This window comes from Mustela lutreola, chromosome 2 (assembly GCF_030435805.1).
Source record: "Mustela lutreola isolate mMusLut2 chromosome 2, mMusLut2.pri, whole genome shotgun sequence".
Lineage (NCBI taxonomy): Eukaryota > Metazoa > Chordata > Mammalia > Carnivora > Mustelidae > Mustela > Mustela lutreola.
Genome location: NC_081291.1, coordinates 169,407,584 through 169,427,670, shown reverse-complemented (window position 1 = coordinate 169,427,670; position 20,087 = coordinate 169,407,584). Strand labels below are relative to the sequence as shown.

The following is a 20,087-nucleotide window of genomic DNA, read 5'->3' as shown; positions in this document are numbered from 1 at the left end:
CTTGCAATTATCTCCAGCTCTAAAACTGCAAACTATTTCATAACTTAATGAAACTATCCCTGGGTACTCCACTGTTACAAAGGTCCAAAATTAATTAAAAGTTAGAGTTCTTTTGGAATGGTATAGATTTGCTTATGCATAGCTCTCATCTAAGAATTTAATATAGGAGAAATAAAACTATGTCTGTATATCATCCTAGCCATGTACCTATATTGCTATCTTATAGACAAGAAAAACCTGATTTGTGAGTACTAGAGTCCTGAATTTCCCCTTAATGTGGCTGCAACACATTTAAGCTATTGTCCTTGGCTCTGCTAGCAGCTGGGGATAAAGACGAGGCAACATTGGTGATAGTAACAGGATATTATTGTATCACTGCAATAGTGTGCTCCCCAATTTTTTGGTACCAGGTGAGGATATCATTTAGAAGTGAATGTTTGTATGTGTATCCACTCTAACAAGTGTTAGCCCTATCCTATTGCCAAGGAAATGGCCTTGTTGCTGAAGATTGGCTCAGAGACACACTGTAAAATTACAAAATATAGGAGGAACTTGAATTTGAGTTGATCTTTGAGTGTCTATGTGCTAGGAGTTTTGCTAACAAGATCAAATGTCTTTACAGGGAAAAATTGCCAACTCCAGGAGGAGAGTGAGAAATGATATTAAGAGTGTATAAGGGGCTGGCAGATGTTGAGTCTCTTTGGAACTAGAAGATTCAGAGGAAGTCCTGTAATATGCACTTGAAAGATCAGGTGACTGGTGGCACAGTTTCATTTCAAAGAGAAGCAGTGTCTGTAATGAGTCAACGGCCTTACAAATGGTCTTGTTTACTCTCCTGCACCACCTGATGAGGTAGAGGTTGTCCAGATCTCAGAGATAAGGAAACTGTGATAAAAAGACCAAATAGCTAGAGTGACAGTAAAGGACTTCTGCTTCCAGGAAGATCAAGTGGAAGACTTGTCTCTTTTCCTCCCACAAAGCATAGCAAACCCCAGAACACTTTCTATAAAACAAATATTAGGGTCTAAAAAATAGAAAGAAGAAGAACAACAGACTAGGAACCCCAGGACCCAAGGACCCACGGTGTGGAGAATTCTTTGGTTTTCTTTTAGACTCATATATCCTACAATTGAAGCTGAAGAGGCCGGCAACCCAGAAATGCCAACAGGCATAGACCAAAAAGGCCCAAACAAAACCCTTTTCTCTCTACTAAAAAGACCAGGAAAGAAGAACCTGGCAAGATAGACAGCTTTTAGACAATAACCATTCTATTCATGCCAAACATCATAGAAAAACTAAAGGAAAGGCTGTACTTCTACTTTCTAGAGGCTGTAAGAAGATGCCACACCCTGCCCCTGGGGTTGTGTCAGGGAAAGCTGAATGGGAAACAGACTTGGATCTCTTCTAGGCAATGACTATGTGGGAGGCTGGACATCTACCTCTACTCGGTAATAATGAAATGGCATCTCCTGCCTTTCCTTGCTGGATCTGTGTCAGGAAAAGCCAACTAAAATACTCTATAAAAATAAGATCCAGAGTCTTATAAATTATAGAGCTGGAGAACAGATTAGTGAATGCCAGGGGTTAGGTTGGGGGAAAGAAAAGAGGTGCATCTGACTATGAAAAGTCAAAATGAGAGATCTTGGTAGTGATGTCCATACTCTGTATCCTGTTCACAGGAATGTCAGTATCCTAATTGTACTAGGACCAAACTGTGTCCTCCCGCTGCCCACCACCAACCCACCAAATTCATATGTTAAAGTTCTCATCCCACTACCTTAGAGTAGTAACCATGCACTCAGAGTGTAACCATACAGGAGATCAAGTCTTTGAGGAGGTACTAATGTTGAAATGAGGTCATTAGGGTGGGTCCTAATTCAATATGACTAGTTTCTTTATAAAAAAAAAAAAAAGGAATTTTAAACATAGACACACATACAGAAGGAAGACACTATGGAGACACAGGGAGAGGAGAGCCATCTACGAGCAAAGAGAAGCGTCCTTGCCAACACCTTGTTCTGCTCACCTGAACGTCAGCTTCTGAGGCTTAGAGACTTAGAAGAAAGCAACCTTGTGGACAACTTGTTCTCAGACTTCTACCTTCTGGAACTGTGAAGAAATAAATTTCTGTTGCTCAAAACCACTAAACCTATGGCACTTTGCTATGACGGCCCTACCAAACCAATATGCTGGTTATGAGATCATGCTCCAGTTTTGCAAGATGTTCTGGGGAAACTGGTTAAAAGATCTATGGGATTTTTCTGTATTATTTCGTACAACTGCATGTTAATCTATGATTATCTCAAAGTAAAAAAGTTTTTTTTTTTTTTTTAAAGTGGTTCTGAGGTTCAAATATAGATCTCCCCGTGGCTAAAGGTTATACTCAAAACTGACCCAAACTTTTGACTCAGTTCTCTGTCAGAGGACCATCAATTCTGAGGCTGAGCTAAAAATTCAAACTGTGAATTCAAATTTGGGTGATTGGCATGGGTGCTGACCTAGAGTCTTGGTAGCAATAAGTCAATATGTAGCACTTTGCCATGGGTTTTTCTGATTTTCTTTATTGTGGAGCAATATTCCTGACTACTTTCTTCCTTTTAGTAATGACTGTATCTCATAGAAACAGAGCTTAGAATAGGGAGTAACCTCAAGTATTATTGCTTTATATGTCAGTAAAAATAACTTGCCAAAGCTTAAAGGTAATTGATTCCATCCAGTATTCTGTGACTTTCTAAAATTGTGATATACTGCATAATTTTGAGTGCAACTATTTCATAGTGATTAGGAAAAATTACTTTTAAATACATATTTTTGGTATCACATAGAGCATAAATGCAAGCCAGCTATGTTGGGTCCTCAAATGAAAAATAGTAATCTGAACTAAAGAAATAATAGTCCATTTCCATATTTAAATAATAAAAATCCAAAAGGCAGAAACTTTGAACTCAGGATTGTCTCTGTCTGTTTCTTATGTGGTAAGGGATTTTCATAAGTAAATTTCAGAGGTAATTTTGACTTTGTGAGTGTTTTGCTTTATATGCTGTCTTTAGAAATTAACCTCCTCATAAAATCCAATCCCACTTTGCTATTTTGACATTTCTTTTGTCTGAAAGCATTCATTAACATTTCACATAATTGCCCCATTTCCAGAGCAAGTATATAATTTCCTGCAGAGCGAAGACTTCGTGATGCATATCCAATAAAGTCCATCCTGTCTGCTAGTGGTTGATGCCTTCGTCTTACCATGGGTTTAAAAGAACTTTTTCTGTCATGGATCCTATTAGAGCTTATTGAGTCTCATTGGGCCTCTGTACCATTAAAATGCAGCTACCAGTAGCTGCCATGTGTAAGGTCTACTATTCCTCACTCATTGTTACTCTCTAATGACTTCGTAGCTCTTTTCTGACTACATAACTATAAGAGGTTATTGCCAAGTCAACATCTAAAAATTTAAGCAAAATTACTTATTTTCATAACTTGCTTTTGTTTAAAGCAAGAGAGTCATGCAAATATGAATTTAATTTTGATAATAATATTAGAGAATAGGGAAAGCCTTGGTAATATATTTAGGAGAACTTCTAGTGAAATAGGAAGTCAAAGGATGGGCTTATGGAAACAAAGATATTTTACTTTCTGACTAAAAAGTAAATTTCTCAGAGCTTCAAGAAGAATTTTCTAAAATTGAATATACAAATTTTTTCCCTAAAACATTAAGAGCAATTTTAGAAATAGATTTCAAGTCATTATTTTTCAATTGATACGACTTATTGCTGTTTTTTGTGTTCAAGCAAACTACAATTTAAAAGTTCTTTAATACTTACATAAAATTATTCATCATATGGATAACTCTGGTATTTAGCCCATAGAATAGTGACAGATAACCCCTTATATGTAATTCTATTTTAGGCCTTGAAAGAAGTGTATTCCTTGGCCAATCAACGTAGATCATACAGAACCTCTCTTGTTGTTGCACACTGATAGATATTTCGGTCAATAGATCTAAGTTCCAGAAGCTGTGTTTTAGCTTCTTTTCTTCATATTTATACCTTAGCACACTGCATCCCTGTCTTAGTACCAGGAATCAAAGCAATGTTTACATTCAGGCTGCTTGATTTCTGGTATCTGCCAAATATTATAAAATGACCTTTGTTGGTTGTTAAATAAAAACCACCGTGACCCATTGATCTGCACAAGCTGAATAAAATTGTTTGTTTTGTACTATTATTTATACTTAAATTTGTCCTTTCCAAATCAAGAATAGTCTGACATTCAGCAGTTGGTTTTTCTTGATCCTGTGCTGGTATGTAATGCTTTTTTCATACCAGAAACAAACAAACATGAGTAATAATGTGCCATCTTTATAAAATTTATGAGAGGCAAACCCCCATTAACACATATATGTGTATATAATTAAAACTGGTAAATATTGATGTTATTGCTTTATAGCTTGAAGTTATAGAAACATTATTTAATTTTCTCTATTTAATGAGACTATTTAAAATAAGCCATCAATATATCTAAAAAGAAGAGGCCATAAAACTTAAAAGTTTACTTTCTATAGAAAACATAGGATGAAAAGAAGCCAGCCAGGAAGGTTTACAGACATGAAACCCTTGAAACCCTTATAAAGTAATCCTAGAAGTGTCACTGAGTAAAGATAGCTACTTCCAGCTCCTTTAAGTCATCTATAGAAGAGCAATTTATTTATTTCTTTCATATTTACATAGGCATCATTCTTCTTTAGCAGTCACTCCCTTCAGGGTAGCTACAATATCCTATTACTAAGCACCTAATGTGTGCAAGTCTATACTTAAAGAGGTTATATGTGGCATACAAATATTAGATCTATAGCTATTGTTTGTAAGCAGAAAAAAAGTTGGGTATTGAACTTTAGGTCTGGTGATTAATAGGATAGTAAGAAGAAGGAACTAGAAAATCTAAACAAATTGTTTGCAGCCTGTTGTAACTCAGGTTCTTCTGGGAAGCAGAATCTGAGAGAAGTTTTTAATGCAAGTGGGTGATTTTGGAAAGTGAGCCCAGGGAACAGGGGAGGGGCCCCTGAGAAGAGTGAAGCAAGGGAGGAAGGAGAGCTGAGCCAAGTGTGTTGTGCTGGGGTTGGCTAATCCTGTGGGCAACGGGAGCTTAGTTCTGGTGGAGAGACCTTCAGAATTATCAATCATAGACACAGAAGAGAAGAACAACCCAACTTTTACAGGCTATGATTAACACTGGAGGGTGTTAATTTTCTTTCCTTCAGGATTCTCACCAGGAAGCAGAGAATCCCTGGTGAGGATTCTCAGGGATTCTCTGTTTTCTGGTGAGAATCCCTGAAACAAACAAGACAGACACACACTATAGCTGGGATGCAGTGCTCAGCCGGTGGTTGACTCAGCAATGGCCAGAGTCAAAATGTGGGTGGATGAGATAGGTCAGGGGATTGGCAGATATCCAGTGTGATGCCCATCTGTGACACTTATTCATGAGGCACATCACTTGTCTACTCTTAGCACCTGTTTCCTCATCCTAAAAGAGGCGGGGGTAACCTACCCTGCCTGTTTCCCTGAGTGATCATTCAGGATTAATGGAAGCACTTGGAAGCAATTTAAAGAATAAGGCACTACTGGGGTTCCTGGGTGGCTCAGTGGGTTAAAGCCTCTGCCTTCAGCTCAGGTCATGATCCCAGGGTCCTGGGATCGAGCCCCGCACCCGGCTGTCTGCTCAGCAGGGAGCCTGCTTCCTCCTCTCTCTCTGCCTGCCTCTCTGCCTACTTGTGATCTGTCTGTCAAATAGATAAATAAAAATATTTAAAAGAAAAAAACAAAGAATAAGGCACTACAAAACTGAAGGGAGCTGAGGCTGTTCTAAACCTGAGACATGTAGAACGAGAGAGAAAACGGAGAACAAAGAGGAGGTCACAGAAAGCATCTAGCAGGCCATCAGAAGCCCCTGCCTATGATGTAGCAGCTCTGTTAACAACCATGCACCAGGAAAGGAAGACATGCACAAATGATGACAAATATCACATTTAGCATCTTGGAAAATAAATGTGCAAATTAAACAGATCAAATTATCTACCAACTGGGATATTAGGAGATTGTTTCTTGTTTGGAATAAATATTGATTGAACTGATTTAGCAAATGCCTAATACATGAAGACCATAATGCCTGGTCTGCCTCTCCGACCAATTTAAGATCTTTTACATTGCAGTCATGTCCGTCTACCCCTCGGCTTTAGAGATCAAATTCACTTTCTTCTGCAGTGTTTTGACAATTGAAAGTCTCCAGTTGGGTTATTAATTTTAGCCCTATTTGATCTCTGAGGATTCAGCCAGGAGCTACTCTCCCGTCTTCAAATTACATGACAGTTATACTTTTATTTCCTCGGAACTTTTGCAAATTTAATGAGTGTTAAATGCCAACATTACTTTAAATTTTCTCTGAGTCTTAGTGGAGGTGCATATGCATGATAGATATGATCAAGGCTAACAGTGTTTCCTAAGCCAGCTCTCCTTCCAGAAACTTGAAGACATTATGGGAGAACTTTGCAGGGGAGAGCCCAAAGTGATACTTGGAGTGGAAGCAGGTTTCAAAGCCTAATAGCTGAAATTCTTTGAGCAGTGGCCATGTGGGCTTCCCTGTCTTGATCCTAATCGCTCATCCTGCTATTCCTTTCAGTTACCCCTCCCTGGAGAGGTAGTGACAAAGACATCACAAGGGAGAGGCACATGACCTAAAACTGTCAATTTAATCTTTAATTGTGGTATAAATGTTGTAGTAACCTTCCCTGTGACACCACCTCAGAGCAACCCTCAACCATTGTTATTCTTAAAAACCTTAATTCTATTTTTGCTTCAGCTTGAACAATCTCTGCATAATCAATATCTTTTTGTGTATATGGCATTTCATCCTAAAACTTCAAAAATGTTCAAAGAGTATCTAGTTCTTCTGTTTTGAGATTCTGTGAAAGCCCATCCTCTCCATGTGTATGCTTTGGAATCTTAGCTATTCCATAACCTAATATTAGTGTGGCTGTAATGTACCAGGAACTACACGGCCCTGGGGACTGAAAAGTAAAAGCTGGGATTGCCCGCATCTTTAAAGGAAGTTCTAGTTTGATTTATGTCACTGTTGATTTTACTAAATAATAATAAAAATTGGCCTAGGTGACTTTGGGGATCTGGGGAGGTGGGCAGCGACCTCCAACTCAACTTGTAGTGGGTAGCAAATGTCTCACTAAAGACAGCTCCTGAGTAGAAGAGCAAGAAACAGATGGGAAGGAAGGGGACAGGACCTCTCCATATGGACCCTGTCTTCTGCTCTAAGCATCTCCATGTGGCAGGAAGACAAAATCGAAGCAGGAATAATGCATAAAAGCTAGAAGGCCAGGGAGCCATATGATCAAGGGCTTTGAGTACCCTGCTGAGTCTTGGATGGTGTTTTTTGATGCAGACAGAAGAGCTCCATTGAAGTCCTGTTGAAGAGTCCCTCAACTCCGTAAAGTATCTTTTTATTTACTTTGTAACTTTTGTGTTCAGGTATTCAATAAGCAAATATTGACCATCTAGTGGTCACTGTGCTAGTATGTAGTAGGTACAGTGCTAGTTGTTGGGGATACAGGGATGAGTAAAGCATGAAGGTCCTGGTATCTACAGCAAGTGTGTGTGTGTGTGTGTGTGTGTGTGTGTGTGTGACAGAAGAGAGAGAAGGAAATATTCAGTAATTTTAATAACAATGTGATATGGTAACATAAAGGAGAAACGCTGTTAAGCTGGCCCCACAGTGTGTAGGGAAGTCTTGGCAAAGAAGGCTTTACTCTGAAGCCGACTTTGTTAAACTTGGGTGTTCTAGCAATGTAAACTATAGATGTGATAAATGATGACTTTCTGTAGGGTTAGGGTTCTTTTTCATAGAACTGTCAACACCCACTGCAACCGGAAGCACACTTTCCTTTTCTTTCTGCCCCCCCCTTTTTTGATGATTTTATTTATTTATTTGAGACGGCGAGGGACAGAGAGAGTACACAGGAGCAGGGCCAGAGGAAGAGGGAGAAGCAGACTCCCCTGCTGAGCAGGGAGCCTGATGCCATGTGGGACTCCATCCCGGGAGCATGGGATCATGACCTGAGTCAAAGGCAGATGCTTAACTGACTGAGTCCCCCAGGTGCCCTGAAGCACACTTTTCCTTATTACTCTGAAGCAACCTAGATAAGGTTTTCTCTGGATGTGGAGGTCATAGAGCAGCCTTGCTCCATGAGGCTGCGTGAATTATGATTCTTGCTGATGTGACCGCTGACTTGCATAGCGTGGAAATCAGAGAAGTGTACTTTGCATTTTGCCCCTCCGTTTTATTATTTGTAATGGGACATTCTGATTTCTGGACTTTTAAAATACACTGATCTTGATATGGGTGGGGTTTAATTTGAAAGAGGGAGTCTTGTATAACATCATTGTTTCCCTTGACTTATTATAGATAATTAACCAAACATATCATAGACTTTACTCTCTGCCTCGTACTGCATTCCTAATCCCTTCCTCTTGTATGTGCCTGAATTCAACCTTTATTCTTGTGGACTACTTAACATTCAGCTGAAAGTCACAGATCTCTAAGTAAGGTAAGAATTTCCTTCTAAGTTGTTTATACTTAGATCTTAAAATCAGAAATGAATGAATCAAAAATACATAGTTTTATCTAATGCTTTATTTTTCTGTTAGGAAAAAGTTGTGACTGGCTATTTAAATTGATTTCATGCAAATCTCTATAGTACATATGTGCAAAATAAATGTTTAATAAAAGGTTGAAGAATCAAGCTGAGATATTTCAAGTAAAAGAATTTGCCAAAAATGATAAAATGCAAAAGATGAAGGTCCTAATGCTCTGATAAGATAGTGAAGAAAGAATGAGAAATGTCTGTTTTGAAAAGTATTTGGGGAAATTTATGTCTGAGAGTATATTCTTATTCACACTCTGTTTATCTAGTTACTCTAAGGAGGCTTGTTAGCTGTCCCAAGGATATACTCCCCCCCCATCCCCGCTCTGGGAGGAAAAAAGGACTGTGATAATGGTTTTCTAGAAGAATCTAGAGATCTTTGAATTCTAATATAAGAAACTGAAGTCTGTAAGATATTTAAAGTGTCTCAAGGGAAGGTCATTAAGTTATCTCATTTTTAATGCCTAAGAAAGGATACAAGTTAGGATTTAATTATCAGTAGGTTCCTATTATTTGGGACTTTGGACAATAGAAAAAAGAATACTGAAAGATACCTTGGATATTCTGTCACCAGTACCTGATGAAGAAAACTTGAGTTTCCATATTTCCCAGAAACTTGGAGGAAATCATTTCTGTCAAGAACAGTAAACTGGTGTCATCTCACACATTTATAAGCATACTTTAATTAAAAGATGTAATAAGCTGTAGTGCTCAAAATCATAGTGTCCACAGTTAAATAATCCTTGATGTGAATACCAACTTTACCATTAGCTGTGTATTTTTTTCTAAGCCTTAGTTTCCTAATATGTAAAATGGGATAAATAGAACCTCCAAGGTTTGTTGAGAAGATTAAATGCAATGTAGTAAAGTGCTTGGCAAGGTGCCTGGTACATAGAAAATGTTCAATAAATATTTATTATTATTATTCATTATGACTTCAGAATACATATATGAAAGACAAATAATTTCCTAATCTTATCATAATATGATATTATGATACCTTGTAATCCTCGTGTCCTAAGGGTTGAAAGGGTCTGAAAGTAAATTAAAGCCCATAGTTGAAGACTGCATCTGGTTCCAGGGTGCAGCCCAACAGCATGTTCTATAGGTTGGCCTGAACTGGAGGAGGGACAGATTCCTGGGTTTAGTTTCCCCTCCACATGCTTTGAGGAGACCACAATTGTATGAATATTGTGATCAGTAACCAGGGATCCTGAGACTCCTGACTGCTGTTGTCAGCAACCAGGTGTACATTGGATGCTAAAACATTAAAGGTGTTTTTCTTTCTGTGACTGCCAACCAACTGGAAATTCCCCAAGACTAGTCTAGGAGCGGGAACTTTGTTCTAAACTATTACATGATAGTATTCTCTTCTGTGAAACTTTGAAAAAAATCTCTATAACTTACATCCAACCTCAAACATACAAAAGTTTTACCCCACCTAGTGGGAATGAGTATCTCTTCTCTAGGAGGCCTCCCAACAGCCTCATAGAAGCCACAGAAGAGCCCTGTTAGTTTCTGACTTATTTTTAGTTCTGGGAAACCCAAATTGCCTACTCCAGCAAAACTCATTTCTCAACTTTTCCCAGCTGACGCTAGCCCTTGGGTGCATGCTCTCTAGGACTCTCACCTGATTCCCTTACAAAAGAAAACTGAGACCTAAGTTTGTTCCATGCAATTGTAACTAAAAACATGTATCACTCTAAAAATCCCACTATTCTGCTTTTCCTCAACTTTGGATTCTTCTTTCCAATACAAAACTGTCTTTTTAAAAATATGTCCACCTTTCAATGTATTCAGCTATGATGTTTAGGTATTAAAAGTTTCTCTAATTTGGTCCAAACTAAAGTTCCAGTGCATTTTTTTAGGACCTCTTTTACTCCAAGATCTTTAAAAATATGTGTATTTCTTTCTTTTGATATAGACCTCACCCTTGGAGATTTTCTTTTCTCTGGGTGTTCATTTCTGGCAAGTCTCTGTGATAATGCACTTGATTCTATCTCTCCCTATTAAAGAATAAGATGTGGCTAGCTGTGGAAGCTTCTCATCTCTTCAATTTCAGAACTTTTCTCTGTAAAACCTGTTAAATGATTCTGTTGAGGCTTACCCTTATATTCTGGGTAATGGGGGTTCCTCTGTCTTCATTCTTGAAGTCTCATAGTCTTAAATTGTAACCACTTCTTAGCAGTCATTTTGAGTTCAAAGTCCTATTCCCCAACCCACAGGATATCAAGATTAAGCTGGAGATAGGTAAGCAAATGTACATTTATAGCATAATTGCTTTAACACTTTCTGTTTCACTTGGCGTGTCTTCTCCATGGCCAGCCAGGTTCTGTCCTTCACATCATCTAAGACAAATGGAGTCATTTTAATCTAATTTAACTTAGACTTCTAAAGAACATTGCAGAGAACACATTCTGAAGAGAAAAACCCTCTTTCCTTACCTTTCTGGCCCATCCTTTATTTGCCTTAGCTGTAATCACTAAAATGTCCTGACAATTACAGCAAATCAATGTCACTGAGCCTGATTTTAGCAACATTTCTCTCTAGGATGTTAAGGCTTAGTATCATTTCAAATTATGGCTTAACAACATTTCATCTCTTGGGAAACACCACTGTCTTATACAAAGTTCAGTACTTTATTGAACATTCTATTCCCAGTTATATATTTAAAATTTTACTTATTGTTTTAGGACTACCTTAGGCATATTTTTTTCTTTTAAACGTATTTTGATTAAATTGCCCCCCCATGCTATCCTAGTCCACATCATCCCCACCAAAATTTGCATTTGAAATATTTTTTTTAAAAGATTTTATTTATTTATCAGAGGGGTGGGGGGAGAGCGAGCACAGGCAGATAGAATGGCAGGCAGAGGCGGAGGGAGAAGCAGGCTCCCTGCCGAGCAAGGAGCCCGATGTGGGACTCGATCCCAGGACGCTGGGATCATGACCTGAGCCAAAGGCAGCTGCTTAACCAACTGAGCCACCCAGGCATCCCTGCATTTGAAATATTTAAAAAAATGCTTTCCCATAAATAAACTTCTTTAGTTTACATATTCTTTATACTATTTCATCCAGTCATCTGATCCTTAAAAAATTTGATATGCCCTTTTAAAGCTGTGCTATATATTTTTCAAAGTCTAAAACTTTTAATGATAATTTACCTATAATTATGTAAGAACTTTTTACCATGACTTTTGATATAACCTTAAAGATCTCCTCACTCTATGTTTCTAACACAGGCAACAAGTTAAAATGTTTATCAAAGCTACCTCATCTGTTTAAAACATTCTAATGTGAATTAATACAAGACAAAGATGCCCCTTTTTATTAGCAAAATATTTAAAATATTTAATGCTGATGATGTTGAGGTATGATAAACACTTCCAAACATGACTAGTGGCAGTATATATCACAAACCTCTTTTTGAAAGCAGGATCTCAATAAATATAGAGCATGTAAAAACCTATAGTTAATATAAAATTCATAAAATGCTAAAACACAATATACAAAGCACCTTATTTCAGACCTGGTGAGTTACTGGAAAGATCATCTCCTGGTGGGTGATTGGAATAGAGTTCTAAGGGCTAAGATGGTACTGGTTGTTAACCTTTTTCATCTGCAATACAGTATTTGCCTGTGGGACCTGTAGATACTAAAAAAATAAACATTTTTTATTCCCAAGATTTATATGCCTTTTGACTGTAAGACTAAAAGCCTTTGGCAACTTCTGAAATTCCTTCTGGTAACTATTGGTAAGGGGGCCTCATTTCTGAGTTCCAAGGCTTTTACACTGACTAAAACTTACTGTGTGTGCACTATATGCCAGACATTGTTTTGTTTTTGTTTTCTAAGATTTTATTTATTTACTTGAGAGAGTGTGAGAGTGAGAGAAAGAGAGAGCACAGAGCGAAAGGGAGAAGCAGACTCCTCTCTAAGCAGAGAGCCCAACATGGGGCTTGATCCCAGAACACTGAGATCATGACCCGAGCTGAAGGCAGATCCTAAACCAACTGAGCTACCCAGGCATTCCCTGATAATGTTTTTAAAACTTTTATACACATTAATTTGTTAAATCTGCCAAACCACCCAAGGGTTTATTCTCATTTCTGTTCAGTGCTGCAGATGTGAGTGTAAGAGCCAGGTCTGTATCCAACAATCTTATTCCTCAGTGGTCTTTCTCAATAAGATCATTTGTCATATGCTTATACCCCTTCCACCCAGATGTTATTGGATGTAGATAGCTCTGGTCTATGTTAAATTCAGGTGCCATAATTTCTGAAGAGTTAAATTCCAGGATAGCTTTCAACTACAATGTATAGATTTAATATTTTTTCTACAATGTATAGATTTAAATAGATTTAATATTTATCTACAATGTATAGATTTAATATTTTAATATGTATAGATTTAATAATTTATAGAGCAAGCGTGTAGTAAAAATATTTATCAGCCTTTAAGGCAGTGGCTCTAGTCAGTCAGTGGAGACACCACCTAATCAGAATGCACCATAAACAACCAGTAAGATCATATGGATGTGAAGTGACTGATTATAAATCCCTTCCATAACTAATTTATCCAGGGATGTCTGTGTGACTGAAGAAAATTAGCAGCTAAGTTTATCATTAACAATGTCCATTGTTTAAAGATAGCCTGTGGGGATTGAAATATGGTAGCAAAGTAGGAATCCAGGCTTGGCTTGTCCCATGAATACAACTAGATACCTGTCAAATCATCCTAAATAGCCCAGAAATAGACCTAAAGACTGGCAGAACAAATTACACAACTAAATGTAGAAAAGAGGCCACATTCAAGAAGGCAGGAAGTACAGAAATGTGGCATGGGAGAAAAACCTATTGTGGCCACTGTGGTGGAGTGGGAGCCACAGTCATGAAGAGGGGTGACACAGAGCACACAGAGGAGTAGCATGGAAAAACTGAATCCTTATAGCTACTGGCTTGGAAAATAAGAGGGCCTGAATTTCATGAGTTCTTGCTACCAGTGGAGCTTACCACCTTGAGTTTTAAAGGTCAGCATGCTTGGCACTGAGAGACCTCAGAGGACAGTAGGGCTACTCTTGGAGGAAAGACTGGACAAATAGCCCATGGACATAGAGTGTGGAATCAGTGATCTGAAGTGCTTCTGGGGTACACAGTGGGAAGGTTATTTGTTCATCTTGGAGTGTGTCCCAGAGAGGCAGTGCTCATGGAGAGACCCTTCCAGGAACAAAGGAACTGGTAAGATGCCATTGCCCTCCTCTGCCCCTCAGCATAAGCTTAGGGCCACCTGCAGAACCAGAACAGAGCTGACACCTGCTACCCAACTTACTTACACCAAGCCCAGCACCCCCAATATCTGGTGGAACCATACTAGCCAGTCATGCTTATCTTAGTCCTGACATGGTGGGCCCCCTCCCCCAGAAGACCAGCCCGTGGCCCTGCCAACACTGTGTTTCCCAACCCGAGAGATTTGCCAGGCCTCAGTTCCTATGGCAGTGGTGACAGATCTTATGTCACAAGCAGACCAGAGCACACTTAGTTAAAATGTGCCAGATACAGGCCAGGGACTAAACACTACCCAGGATGGGCAAAGAGAGCCTCTGCAGACAACTGGCCTGAAGGATGAAACAACCAGGACAGAATAGCAAAGAATATGTAGACACTTCCAGAAGTGCCAGGCCCTGGGGAATAGGGGACATTACATGACAGGGAACTCCATGACCTCTTCTTCATAAGGCCATTACCCTCAAAAGCAGGAGACATAGTTGACTTTCCTAACACATGGAAACAGGTACAGAGACTTAGACAAAAATGAGAAGACAGAGGAATTTGTCCCAAATAAAAGAACAGGACAAGGACACAGCTGGAGATCTAAGAGAGACCGATATAAGTAACATACCTTTGGAGTTTTAAACTCCAAAGAATTTAAAGAATGGAGAATTTCTTGCAGAATTGGAGAATTTAAAGCAATGATTATAAGGATACTCACTAGGTTTGAGAAAAGAGTGGAGGACATCAATGAGGCCATTAACACAGAGATAAGGAATAACGTGGCAGAGAAAAAGGGCTTAATAAATGAAAGGAGAAACACATTGATGGAATGAATTAATGACCTAGAAGACAGAGTAATGAAAGTAATGAAGCTGACAAAAGAGAGAAAAAGAATGATGCAAAATGAAAATAGACTTAGGGAACTCAGTGACTCCATCAAACATAATAACATTCAGATTATAGGAGTCCCAGAATAAAAAGAGAGAAAAGGGAACAGAGAATTTATTTGAAGAAATAATAGCTGAAAACTTCCCTAATCTGGAGGAAGGAAACAGATATCCAGTTCCAAGAGGCACAGAGGGCCCCCAATGAAATCAACAAAGGCAAATCCACACCAGGCCATATTGTAGTTAAAATGACTAAATAATAGTGATAATGAAAAAATATTAAAAGCAGCAAGACAGAAGAAGCTAATTGCATACAAAGGAAACCCCCATAAGCCCCTCAGTGGATTTTTCAGTGGAAGCTTTCCAAGCCAGAAAGAAGTGGTATGATATATTCAAAGTGCTGAATAGGCAAGAATACTCTATCCAACAAGACTATCATTCAAAATACAAGGGGAGATAAACAGTTTTCCAGACAAATAAAAACTAAAGGAGTTTATGACCACTAAACCAACCCTGAAAGAAATATTAAAGGGGATTTTTTAAGTGGGAGGACCCAAAATGTCAGTATGAATGTAGAAAACACAAAAACAGTAAAAATGAATATTTCCGTAATCAGCCAAGGAATTCACAAAATAAAGGGATGTAAAATATGACACCATATACCTAAAACATGGGGAGGAGAGGAGTAAAGAATGGGTTCAAACTTAAATGACCATGAACATATATAATATGTTATAATAATAAGACCACTTTATGCAAAAGATGTTATGTACAAACCTAATGATAACCACAAATCATAATTACTAATAAATATACAAAGAATAAAGAGAAAGAAATCCAAATATATCACTAAAGAAAACAAGCAAACCATAAAAGAGAAAGATAAAAATCAGATAATATCTTCAGAAACAACCAAAAACAAGTAATAAAAAGGCAATAAATGCATTTCTATCAATAATTACTTTGAATGTAAATGGGCTAAATGCTCTAATCAAAAGACATAGAGTGACAGGATGATTAAAAACAAAACAAAACAAGATTCATCTATATCCAGCTTACAAGAGACTCATTTAAGACCTATGACACCTGCAGATAGAAAGTGAGGGGATGGAGGGGTGCTGGGAGGCTCAGTTGGTTAAATGTCTAACTCTTGATTTTGGCTCAGGTCATGATCTCAGGGTCATGGGATGGAGCTCCATGTTGGGCTCCATGCTGGGTGTAGAACCTACTTAAGATTCTCTTTGTCCCTCCCCCATGCACTCACGCTGTCTCTCTCTCTCAAAAAAGAAAAAAAAAAAGCAAGGGAATGGGGATGGAGAAATATTTGCCATGCAATGCATATCAAAAGAAAGCTGGAGTATTAATATTTATATTGGACAAAATAGACCTTAGAACAGACTGTACCAAGAGACAAGGACACTTTGTAGTAATAAAGGGGACACTCCAATAAGAAGATATAACAATTGTAAATATTTATGCACCCAATATGGGACCACCCAAGTACATATAGGAGCTAAAAATAAACATAAGGAAACTAATCAGTAATAATACAAGAGTAGTAGGGCATTTAAACACTCCTCTTACATCAATGGACTGATCATCCCAACAGAAAGTCAACAAGAAAACAATGTCTTTGAATGACATACTGGACTGGATGGATATAACAGATGTATTCAGAATGTTCCATCCTAAAACAGCAGAATATATATTCTTTTCAAGTTCATATGGAACATTCTCCAGACTATTACATATTAGGCCACAAAAGAAGCCTCAACAAATTAAAGAAGGTCAAAGTCATAGCATACATCTTTTCTGACTACAGTGTTATGAAAATAGAAGTCCATCACAAGAAAAAAATCTGGAAAGACAACAAAGAAGGATAAATACTATGTTGCTAAGCAATGAATGGGTCAGTCAGGAAATAAAAGAAGAAATGAAAAAGCACATGGAAACCAATGAAAATGAAAACACATGGTTCAAAATCTTTGAGACACAGCAAATCTGGTTCAAAAAGGAAAGTTCATAGCAAGACAAGCCTACCTCAAGAAGCAAGAAAAATCTCAAACAACCCAATCTTATACCTGAAAAGAAGAACAAATAAAACCTAAAACCAACAAGAGGGAAATAATAAAGATAAAAAATAAAGAGCAAAAATAAGTGACATAGAAACTAAAAAAAAAAAAAAAAAAAAAAAAAAAAAGCACAACAAAAAAAATAATCTAACAGATCAATGAAAACAGATATTTCTTGGGAAAAAAATCAATAAAATTGATAAACCTCCAGCTAGATTTATCAAGAAAAAAAAAAGACCAAGGACCTAAATAATTAAAATCACAAACAAGAGAGGAAAAATAGCAATAAATACCACAGAAATACAAACAATTATAAGAGAATATTATGAAAAAATATATGCTAACAAATTAGACAACCTAGAGGAAATAGATAAATTTCTAGAAACCAAAATACAAAAACTGAAACAAAAAGAAATAGAAAAAAATTTTTAAAAGATTTATCTATCTATTTATTTATTTATTTATTTGACAACAAGATAGAGAGCAAAAGTAGGCAGAGTGGCAGGCAGAGGAAGAGGGAGAAACGGGCTCTCCACTGAGCAGGAAGCCCAAAGCTGGGCTCAATCCCAGGACTCTGGGATCATGACCTGAGCAGAAGGGAACTGCTTAATCAATGGAGCCACCCAGGCGCCCCAGAAATAGAAAATTTGAACAAATTACCAGCAAAGAAATTGAATGACTAATCCAAAACCTTCCCAAAATTAAAAGTCCAAGACCAGATAACTTAATGGGTGAATTCTACCAAACATTTAAAAAAGATTTAGGGGCATCTAGCTGGCGCATTCAGTTAAGTGTCTGACTCTGGGTTTCAGCGCAGGTGATAATCTCAGCGTGGTGAGATGGAGCCCTGTGTCAGGCTCCAGGCTCAGTGTGGAGTCTGTTTGTCCCTCTCCCTCTACTCCTTCCCTCAATCACTCTCTCTTTCTCTTGCTCAAATAAATAAATGAATAAAATCTTTAAAAAATAAAGAAGAGTTAATATCTAATCTATTCTTCTCAAACTATTCCAAATATAGAAGAGGAAGGACAACTTCTGAATTCATTATGTGAGGCCAGCATTACCCTGATTCCAAAACCAGATAAAGACACTACTAAAGAAAGAGCTGCAGACCAATATCCCTGATGAACATAGATGCAAAAATCTTAGCACACTGAATTCAACTATACATTAAAAGAAATCATTCAGCATCATAATCATGTGGGATTTATTCCTGGGATGCAAGAGTGGTTCAGTATTCACAAATGAATCAATGATATATATCACACCAATAATAATAATAATAATAATAAGAAGAAGAAGAAGAAGAAGAAGAACCATATGATCATGACAATAGATGTAGAAAAAGTATTTGATAAATTATAACACCTATTCATGATAAAAACCCTCAACAAAGGTTTAGAGAGAATATTACTTATCATAATAAAGGCCATATATTAAAAAGCCACAGCTAACATCATCCTCAATGGGGAAAAACTGAGTGCCTTTCCCCTAAGGTCAGGAACAAGACAGGGATGTTTTCTCTTACCACTTTTATTCAACATAGTACTGGAAGTCCTAGTCACAGCAATCAGACAACAAAAAGAAATAAAAGGCATCAAAATTGGTAAGGAAGAAGTAAAGCTTTCCTTATTTGCAAATGACATTTTACTATAGGTAGAAAACCTGAAAGACTCCATTAAATAGTCCTAGAACTGATAAACTAATTCAGTAAAGTCACACGATATAAAATCAATCTACAGAAACCTTTGCATTTCTATAGACCAAAAAGAAATATATAAAGGACTTATAAAACTTAACATCCTCAAAACAAATAATCGGATTAAGAACTGGGCAAACAACATGAAGAGACATTTCTTCAAAGAAGACATCCATATGGACAACAGACAAATAAAATGATGCTTGTCATCAGGGAAATGCAAATTAAACCCACAATAAGTTAATACCTCACACCAGTCAGAATAGCTAAAATCAACAACACAAGAAATAACAGGTGTTGGTGGGGATGGGGAGAGAAAGGAATCCTCTTGCACTATTGGTAAGAATGCAAACTGGTGCAGCCCCTATAGAAAACAGTTTGGAAGTTCCTCAAAAAGTTAAAAATAGAACTACTGTACGATACACCAATTGCACTACTGGGTATTTACTCAAGGAATATAAAAACATTAATTCAAAGAGATACATGCACCCTTATGTTTATGGCAGCATTATTTACAATAGTGGAACTATGGATGCATCCCAAATTTCCTTCAACAGATGAATGTATAATGAAGTAGTGGTAACATATATTCCATATACACTCTGGAATATTATTCAACCACAAAAAAAAAAAAAAGAAATCTTGCTATTTTCAACAACATAGATGAAGCTCGAGAGTATAAACCTAAGTGAAATAACTTAGAGAAAGTTATACTATATAGTCTCATGGGCCATATGGACCAAATTCCATATGGAATTTAAGAAGCAAAACAAATGAACAGAGGGGAAAAAGAGACAGAGAGAGAGACACACATGCACAAACCAACAAACAGACTCTTAACTACAGGGAACAAACTGATGGAACATGAAGGGGGAGGTGGTTGGGGAGATGGGTTAAATAGGTGATGGACGTTAAGGAGTACACTGGTTATGATGAATACTAGGTGATTAAAATAAAAATATACAGCCAAGAAAAAGTTCACCTACCAAGGAGAGCAGCAGAATTCCAGTGGAAGAGAAAGCAAAACACAGAACTCATGGCTTTCTCCCCATGATTCTTTAGTCTTGAGGTTAATTTAATCTAAATTATCTTTTTTTTTCTTCTGCTAAATTTTTTAAACTTTTACCCTTTTATTTTTTAATGTTTTTTAACTAGTTTATCTAATATATATATTTCTTTTTTTATATTTTTTCTTTTTTTTTTTTCCTTTCTGAACTTCTTTTTATCCCCTTTTTCCCTCCCACGATTTGGGGTCTCTTCTGATTTGGTTAAAGCGCATTTTCCTGTGGTCTTTGCCACCCTTTCAGTATTTTATTTGCTCCTTCATATACTCTTATCTGGACAAAATGACCATCCAGAAAAACTCACCACACACAAAAATAAAAAGGCAGTACCAAAGGCTAGGGACGTAATCAATAGAGACATTGGTAATATGTCAGATATAGAGTTCAGAAT

General features: G+C 37.4%; 1 protein-coding gene across 10 annotated transcripts in view; it reads left to right on the top strand.

Moving 5' to 3' along the window:
• Nucleotides 1–20,087, top strand: part of HHLA2 (HHLA2 member of B7 family) — a 139,774-nt gene that overhangs the window by 43,176 nt on the left and 76,511 nt on the right. For 2 of the 10 annotated variants that reach the window (XM_059164222.1, XM_059164225.1), the window contains exon 1: nucleotides 8,511–8,611. The exons of 5 other annotated variants lie outside the window; for them this stretch is intronic. The gene's annotated coding sequence lies outside the window, so the exon portion shown is untranslated. Of the gene's footprint in view, nucleotides 1–8,441; nucleotides 8,612–20,087 lie in introns of those variants that run through there. 3 more of the 10 variants (XM_059164223.1, XM_059164228.1, XM_059164226.1) reach the window with 3 other exon arrangements.